General features: G+C 31.8%; 1 protein-coding gene across 1 annotated transcript in view; it reads right to left on the bottom strand.

The window, feature by feature from the left end:
- The window catches only part of LOC106883186 (cholesterol 7-desaturase nvd), a 145,236-nt gene that overhangs the window by 33,906 nt on the left and 102,336 nt on the right, over positions 1–8,994 (bottom strand). The gene's annotated exons all lie outside the window — the stretch shown is intronic.

The following is an 8,994-nucleotide window of genomic DNA, read 5'->3' as shown; positions in this document are numbered from 1 at the left end:
TATATATAGATAGATAGATAGATAGATAGATAGATAGATAGATAGATAGATAGATAGATAGATAGATAGATAGATAGATAGATAGATAGATAGATAAATAGATAGATAGATAGATAGATAGATAGATAGATAGATAGATAGGTAGATAGATAGATAGATAGATATTATTAAAAAACAAAACAAGGCAAATACTACTAAAAAATAAATCCAAAGATCTCAGAAAAGTAAACACAAATATAGGGCTATACAACCAATAATTAAGACTGTAAGAAAATTATATTACAAGCAAGGGCCTTTCACCGAAAAAAAAAAATAAATTAAAAAATAAACCCTGATAGAGTAGAAAGTTGGGTATTAATTCTTTGAGGTTAGATTAAAATGTCAACTATGGTTAATGGCAGTAAGGGTTAAATAAGAGTGTCTAAGAGAGAATCTACATGCAAACACACACACACACACACACTCACACATGCCCACATACACACACAAACATGCACATCATATAGTTTACAGGAAGCTGGTTGCTGATATGCATGAAATTTTAATGATATAAAGCATATTGCCTGTTTTATATAATACGGAAACCTAAAATATTAAAACCCATTGTTTTGAGTGATTGCATTAGTCTAATTTGGTGTAAATAAAATCAGCTCATACATACTTAATTGTTATGTTAATAGTGGTAGGAAAGTAATTCAGCTGTAAAAATTTCAACTCTTCTAGTCTCTCTTTTACTCTTTTACTTGTTTCAATCTTTTGACAGTGGCCATGCTGGAGCACCACTTTTAGTCTAAGAAATCAACCCCAGGACTTATTCTTTGTAAGCCTAGTACTTATTCTATCGGTCTCTTCTGCCGAACCGCTAGGTTACGGAGACGTAAACACACTAGCATCGGTTGTTAAGCGATGTTGGGGGACAAACACAGACACATAAGCATATACACACACACACGCACACACACACACATATATATATATATATATATATATATATATATATCTATATAAATATATATGACGGGCTTCTTTCAGTTTCCATCTACCAAATCCACTCACAAGGCTTTGGTCGGCCCGAAGCTATAATAGAAGACACTTGCCCAAGGTGCCATGCAGTGGGACTGAACCCGGAACCATGTGGTTGGTAAGCAAGCTACTTACCACACAGCCACTCCTGCACCTATGCAGTGCTCTTACAACAAAAATGCATGCAAATCTATGGAAGTACGATCATTGAATGAATGTAGGTATAAAATTACTAAATTACAAGATTTTACTATGCATTTAGCAGGGAAAAGCATTGTTAACCTTGTTTTGACCTCCTCATAAACCTATTACTTTGACCCAGAATTCTTGCCAGAATATAAGTACTACTTTTTTTTTTCCGAAATACACAAAAATTGATTGGCTTTAGTTAGAGTATCTTTTGTGATTAGGACTCTCTCATCACAGAAGATTAAATTCATTTGTGACACACGATTGAGAAATAAGCAGTTAATTTCATTCAATCTCTTATAATTGTTGTTGGAGCTTGTAGTGTAAATGCAGTTTCATTTGTCAGAATATGAAGGAGACATTACATGTAAAAGAAATAAGCAAAGTTTAGTAGGTATAATAGTACCGAGGATTCCTATAAGCATCTGAAATCTCTGCTTAATTGCAAGAGAAATATTGAATACAATAGGATATATAATTGAAGAAAAGCATAATTATATGCCTTCAATAAGGATTTGTACAAAAAATATAGAGAACTAAATATATTATGGACTACAATGATATACATGAATAATAATTTATCAACACAATGTTGAATATATGTAAGAAGGAGACACATTTATCATAATGGAAACACATTAATGAAAATTATTACAGCTTGAAAGATGTACATGGATGAGGTTGAAAAGTAAAAGGAATTATGAATACGAAGATTTTTATGTGTAGCGAGTTTTAAGAATACAACAAAGATATTCATTTATAATTGATAAGGTTTGGTGATGTGTACAAGAAAATGTGTCACTATGTAGATTCATTCATTTCTTTCTTCTTTAAATATTTTATTCATCTATTTATTGGTTTTGTTTTGCTCTCCAACAGTCTTCATAAAAATTTAGCAAACATTAATGAAAAACTTTATTTCATGCTGTTAACAAAATCCTTCCACCCAAAACAAAATCAAATGACCTGAGAATGCTAAACTACTCCAGCTTTAATGACTTACATAAATGAAACCAGCTACAGATGGTAAATTACAGAAATTTCATATGGAAATCATAAAGAAGTCAACTCATACATAAGCTAATTTATTTTTTTCAGAAACTCTTTCCCTTTACTAGATTCAAAGACAACAGAGCTATGAACTCAGAAGAAGGAACAAAATAACAACTTCAAACATATAACCCCCTCCCTGCCCCACCAAAATATCCCCCCACAAACAAAAAACTGCAATTTGTAGTAAGGACAGAATAGAGTGTGATCAGATCTGTCACCAACATCATCACCTCCACCACCACCATCATCATTTAATGTTCACTTTTCCATGCTTGTGTAAGCCAGAAGGAATTTGTTGTGACAGATTTTCTATGACTGGATGCCCTTCCTGTCACCAACCCTCACCTGTTTGCAGGCAAGGTGATATTTCCAGTGGACTAATTATTTCTATCAGTTTGAATATATACATAGAAGCTCCCTCTGTTGGCTTGTCAGCAGATTGTTGGTAACAATAAACAAAAAAAAAAAAAGAAATGTTTGTTTATTTGTATTAATATTATGATTCTTACTTAAGGCAGTGAGCTGGCAGAATTGTTACCATGCCAGACAAAATGCTTAGTAGTATGTGATCCATCTTTACCTACTGAGCTCAAATTCCACCAAAGTTGACTTTGCTTTTAATCCTTTTGGGGTCAATTAAATAAGTACCAGGGTAAATATAATTGACTAACCCCTTTTGCTGCAATTGCTGGCCTTGTGCCAAAATTTGAAACCATTGTTATTGCTATCATTATTCAAAGTGGTGACCTGGCAGAATCATTAGCATGCTAGATGAAACGCTTAGCGGTATTTTGCCCATTGCTGCATTCTGAGTTCAAATTCCGCTGAGGTCGACTTTGCCTTTCATCCTTTAGGGGTCGATAATTTAAGTACCAATGAGATGCTGAGGTCGATGTAATTGTCTCATTCCCTCCCCAAGACTGGCTGCACTTGTGGCAAAATTTGAAACCATTATTATTATTATTATTATTATTATTATTATTATTATATCTAAGGCTACAAGTGCTTTTGGAAAACTTCCCCATCGTTTGTGGGATGAACATGGTGCCAGTCTGAAAGCTAAAATAAGTGTATACAGATCGTGTATTCTGAGCACACTTTTGTATGGGACAGAAGCATGGACTTCCTACTACAGACATATAAAGAAACTTGAAACCTTTCACATGTGCTGTCTGTACAATATCTGCAACATAAAATGGCAAGATAAGATATCTAATGTCAAAATCTTAGAAAAATGTGATATCGCCAGTATCCAAAGCATGCTGCTAAGGATTCATGTTGTTCAAATGAAAAATGACTGTATTCCAACATTTCTTTTGTATGACCATCAAGCAGAGGGATGCCACAGTAAAGGAAATACTGTCCTTAGGTATTAGGAAAAGTTGAAGCAATAACTAAAATCTCTACAGCTTAACTTGACATCTTGGGAAAGTCATTAATCCGATCAGTCTGCAAAATGTTTAGCAGCATCTCTTCTGGCACTTTATGTTCTGAGTTCAAATACTACCAAGGATAACTTTGCCTTTCATTCTTTTGAGGTTGGTAAAATAAAAGTATCATTTAAGTTCTGGAATTGTTGTCAGTCTGAAAACTAAATTAAGTGTATACAAATCATGTATTTTGAGCACACTTTTGTACAGGAGAGAAGCATGGACTCTACTACATGGACTCTACTACATGGACTCTACTACATGGACTCTACTACATGGACTCTACTACATGGACTCTACTACATGGACTCTACTACATGGACTCTACTACATGGACTCTACTACATGGACTCTACTACATGGACTCTACTACATGGACTCTACTACATGGACTCTACTACATGGACCTTACTACAGACATATAAAGAAATTTGAAGTCTTTCACATGTACTGTCTGCACAATATCTGCAAATGGCAAGATAAGATTATATTTACTCCAGAAACAAACAAATTGCATTGCTCAATTCAATTACAATCTTTTATGTTTTTAAAGTTCAAATCCTTATAAGATCAACTTCCCTATTCCTATTACTAGGGTTAATAAGATAAATATGGATAATTTATTGCAGTTAATTTAATCAGATATAACCCACCTGACTAATTTGTGGCTTTTTATCAATGTAAGAAATTAATATTTTCCCATGTATTAAATTGGTTCCTTAAAATGGAAAAGATAATAGGTAAAACAATACACACACGCACACACACATCAAGCTTCTTGCTCTAGTAACTCAGGCTTGATTTATTGGCTCTCTCTCTCTCTCTCCCTCTCTCTCCCTCTCCCTCTCCCTCTCTCTCTCTCTCTCTCTGTCCTTCCCTCCTTACTTTACTTCTTTTAATTGATTTTTCAGCTGGTATAATAGTTTAATATAGTGGAAATGCTAATTTGTAAATATAAACATACATTCATATAGGGAATTAGGTTAATGACTAATGCATATGTATTACTGGGATATTTCATTTTCTTTATGAATATAAATTTAAAAATGAAATCACTTCTTTTATTATTGACGTTTGAATTTATTTTACACAAATGTTTTGTGTCTGATGAATTTCCCCAATTTACCCATTCAATACATATCTATATGTGGAACTATTTTACACATGTCTATCTATGTACACTTATTTATATCTGTGTACACATTTTGTATATGTCTATATGTATCTACAAATTCTACACATAATTATATATGTTAACATATTCAGAAATGACTATCTAATGAGTTCAGTTGATAGTCACCGCAGATTTTTTTCTTTTTCCTTCAAATATTACAGTTGAGAAATTAGATAAAATATTTTGCAATATATGTTGCTTAAAATACTTCCTCAATAAATTATTTTCTATTCATGCAAAAAACACTCCACTAAAAAAAAGAAAAACGTTCATGCTGGAAAAACTATTAGTTATTTAAAATTAAAATTATTTCTGCTTGAATTATTACAATTCCTTTCATTAATCACCCCATATAATCCCTATGGGATATATAAGTATTTCTGGGTGCACACTAACATCAATGGTTAAGCCAAAGCACCAGTGATTGTCTTTTAAGATTTGTCTAATTCTGTATCAAGCATCAGATTTTTATTCCTCTAAAATTTCTCTCCACATTGATATCATTAATAAAATTTTATGATGGGGTTGCAAATAGGGAAATACTCTGGCAGAGAGGGAAGGAAAAGCAACAGCTGCAGAGAAATTAGAAATATATCTTCACTCAGTATCGGAAACACTCTAATATTTGGAAATGCATGTGTAACATTACACCATTAATTATTTTTTCAGTGATTTCAAACTGCCTTTCAAAACGTTCATCTTTCATTAATTGAATATAGTTTATTTCGTCTTTAACTATTTTGTTAGTTACCATATTTCTGTTGAAAAAGCACTGCCTTTGTTTCAATTAGTTTTGAAATTAAGGAACAATTTATCAAAATAATTTTTGTCATCATTACACTAATGTTTGGAACAGAAATTTTGGCAGAAGGCTTTAACACATCACTTTAAAACAGGAAGTAAATATCATAGAACCAAGATTGGTATCAAAAGAAAGGTCTGAACAATTTCATGTAAAGAAATCAGTTAGAGCAAAATAAACAAACAAGAGTAATTATAATGAGGCTGATTGGTGAGAATTTATAATTTTGTAACATGATTACAAATTTCTTGGAAAAAGTGAAATGATATTGGTGGTGTCTATTTTATTGACTTCCTTTGAGATAAAGACAATCGCAACAGGGTTTCAATTGTGAGAAAAAACAGCTTTAATAAAATATTACAAAGTATTCGTCAGGAAAAGAGTGAAGTGGTGAATCATGTAAGCAAAAAATCTACAAATAATTGGAAATTAAGACTTAATTTCACAAAACTATTGAATTACATACTTAGGGAAAGTTAATAATTATTAGCAGACAAGGTGACAGTCACTGATATGTTTTGGCTTTACTGAACTTTGTCAAAGAACCATAGCCAAACATAAATCTGCTGGATAAATCAACAGATTTTCTTTGCAAATAGAAAAGTATTTAGAAAAATTTGATCTGCAAAAATTTACATTATTAAAAAAATACCACTTATTCTGTACAGTTACCTCTCAGCACAAACACTTTTCCAATTCTTACACTATGAAATACTTTTTACGAAAATGAAAGATATTTCTAGTGGTGCAGTGTAAAGATCACAAAAGCATTTCAATCACTTAAATATGATAAAAGATTGCAAGAAACAGACTACAATAAGTAACAATAGAGTATGTGGCTGTATGGGCAAACATTTCATCACATTGCTTCCGGCTGCCTTGCCTTAGCTAAAATCAAAATAAAATATATATGTGAGTATAACAAACTTAGAACTTTCATGCACTGGAAATTATGTTAGCACTATGAAATACCAACTAAAGAGAGTTGGTATAAATCTACATTAGAAATGGGCATAGAAAATAAAGGAACTTACTCTAGGACATGCCAACTTACACACAGAGGGAAACTAAGGGAAAGTGACCACTTATTGTTAATGACTGTTAGGAGAAGAAACATTTGCTACTTGATGCATCAATTCCAACTGAGAGAAAAATAGATGCAAACAAATATATAAACAAAATCTCAAGACTTACAAATATACACAACTTAGAACAAATAGCATTGCATGGCACTCAGCTCATTACATAGAAAACTTTAGATACAATTTATTAAGTAAAATATATCATTGCTTGTACCCAAGGCACATATACCAGGTACCAGACATCTCACCTATGTCTACGTTTCACCCAAGACTGCAGTTCAGTCAAAGAGACAAACTGCTGAAAGACAAGAACATAAAACAACCACCAACAAAATAGACAACAGAAGTAACAAGGTAATTAATTTCACATTGAGAGGGTGAAGCAGAGCCAAGATCAACATTTCAGACAGTAGTCCTTCATCAAAACAAACAGAGAAAGGGTGGGGGAGTATAAGAAAATTACATGACAGCAGTGAAAGTGACAGGGTGGGAAATATAACAGAGATACATGGAGCAAGATGATGGTGTTTTGCATCTAAGGTGTATTTTTCAGTCAAGGCAGATAAAATGCCAGTATGCTTTACATATATGTGTATATGCATAGGGAAGTATTATTAGTTGGACATGTTGTAGCCTTAATCTTCACTTTGTTCACTAAAATCACTCCAGCATTATACAGTTGTGACACTCACTGCATTGGCATCACCTATCTTACCTGTGAACAGCTCAAACTTCATTACTTTTGTCAACACCTTTCATCCTGCCCCAATTCTCGCATAAACCATGTGCAGTACTTCTAGTTTTCACAAACTCAGTAACTCTCCTTCCTTCCTTGACTTCACCTTGTCTCACCCCACTCACAACAACTCTGTTTTTGCCTCTTTTGAAATATTTTGGATATTTACAGTGATATCATCTTAACTTACTTTAAAATTTACAGTTTAAAGAAAAAAAGAAAAAAAAGGAAAGAAGAAAGAAAATAAGTTCAGAAAAAAAATCAAAAAATTTTTATCTTGGTATGATAGTGATTAATAATAAAATTTTGTTTTATTGCTATTTTACAGAGAAATTCTTCCTTTCAATAAGAAGCAACTTGAGACTATCCATAAGAAAGTATTCACGTAAAAATTAAAATTTCCATCATAATCTCATAAACAATATAATGAAATTTCAGATGATGAACTACACCAATGCCAATGCAAAGCAGGAAAATAAATGTTGAATATTGATGATGATGATGATGATGATGATGATGTATATATATATATATATATATATATATGAAAATGTGTGAGATCCTTGGTACAGTTGGGTATATCTGAAAAAAGAAAAAAAATGACTTCACTGGTAGTTCTAATCAGTTTAATTTATTATTTTTTTTAATTTTTTAATAATATAAATTTTAGTTCATAGGTTTATGAACTAAAATTTGTATTATTGAAAAATTTTTTAAATAATAAATTAAACTGATTAGAACTACCAGTGAAGTCATTCTTTTTCTTTTATGAAATATATATATGCACACGCACACACACACACATATACATATATGAAGGGGCATGGCTTAGTGTTTAGGGTGCTACACTCACAATTGCGAGATCGTAGGTTCAATTCTCAGATCGGGCATCGTGTAGTGCTCTTGAGCAAAGCACTTCATTTCACATTGCTCTGCAATCATTTCGTCATCTGATATGTGGCACAAGGTGCACCTGTGCAGGTAATGTCAATTTGATGGAGAGAGTGAGCTTATGTCTACGCAAACATTTGATCACTATAAACAAATCATCTGTGTGGTTGTTCAGCAAGAAATTGTTGAACCCTCATACATTGTCTAATGACGGGAGAGCCCCTGATATGTATATATGTATGTATGTATGTATGTATGTATGTGTACATGTGTGCACGTGTGTGTGTGTATATATAGTATACTCATTTATACATGTGTATATGTATATATATGTGGATATATGCATATGTGTATATATATCTATGTATGTATAAATAATATATATGCATATATGTATATGAATATATATAAACATATATATATATATATATATATATATATATATATATATATATATATATATATATATATATATATATATATATATATATGTGTGTGTGTGTGTGTGTATATATATATGTATATGCATACAAATATGTATATGTATATGCATACATATATATGTATATGTATACATATATATGTATGTATATATATATGTATATATATATATA

Source organism: Octopus bimaculoides, chromosome 2, assembly GCF_001194135.2.
Source record: "Octopus bimaculoides isolate UCB-OBI-ISO-001 chromosome 2, ASM119413v2, whole genome shotgun sequence".
Taxonomy (NCBI): domain Eukaryota; kingdom Metazoa; phylum Mollusca; class Cephalopoda; order Octopoda; family Octopodidae; genus Octopus; species Octopus bimaculoides.
The sequence above is the reverse complement of the archived record's forward strand: the minus strand, read 5'-3'. Positions and strand labels throughout refer to the sequence as shown.